The 648-nt window shown below is 53.5% G+C and overlaps 1 protein-coding gene across 1 annotated transcript in view; it reads left to right on the top strand.

The window, feature by feature from the left end:
• Nucleotides 1–648, top strand: part of LOC110021351 (anthranilate synthase beta subunit 1, chloroplastic-like) — a 35,365-nt gene that overhangs the window by 17,881 nt on the left and 16,836 nt on the right. The window lies entirely within an intron of this gene.

Genomic DNA, 648 nt, shown 5'->3' with positions numbered 1-648 from the left:
GAAAGTCTAGGTCAACATACCTAGAACAAAGCGTAGGAAAGAGTGATAAAAGCATATCCACTGGGTATAAGAAGATAGATTCGAGTCTATCGAGCCTCGAGTGTAGATTTTGGTGTTGTGCAAGGATTTCAACTAGAGCCGAACCGAGCCCAACAAGGCCAAAACACAGCCCCCACTTTAGAGCCAAGCTGAGCCCATCAAGGCTAAACGAAACAACAAGCTCCCTCCACTGGAACCAAACCAAGCCCAACCAACGTCCCGGAGTAAATTTCGTTGGGAGTAGGGCGGAGGCCTACGGTCCCGAGGGAGTAGAACGGAGGTCTACAGTCCCAGAGTAAATTTCGGTGGGAGTAGGGAGGTCTACGATCCCGGAGCAAATTTCGTTGGGAGTAGGGAGGAGGAAGGCCTACGGTCCCGAGGGAGTAGAACGGAGGGCTACGATCCCGGAGTAAATTTCGTTGGGAGTGGGGCGGAGGCCTACGGTCCCGAGGGAGTAGAACGGAGGTCTACGATCCCGAATAATTTCGTTGGGAGTAGGACGGAGACCTACGGTCCCGAGGGAGTAGAACGGAGGTCTACGGTCCCGAAGTAAATTTCGTTGGGAGTAGGGCGGTGGCCTACAGTCCCGGCGTAAATTTCGTTGGGCGT

The sequence above is a fragment of the Phalaenopsis equestris genome, unplaced genomic scaffold (assembly GCF_001263595.1).
Source record: "Phalaenopsis equestris unplaced genomic scaffold, ASM126359v1 Scaffold000134, whole genome shotgun sequence".
Lineage (NCBI taxonomy): Eukaryota > Viridiplantae > Streptophyta > Magnoliopsida > Asparagales > Orchidaceae > Phalaenopsis > Phalaenopsis equestris.
Note: the sequence above shows the minus strand (reverse complement) of the source record. Positions and strands in the feature narration are given on the sequence as shown.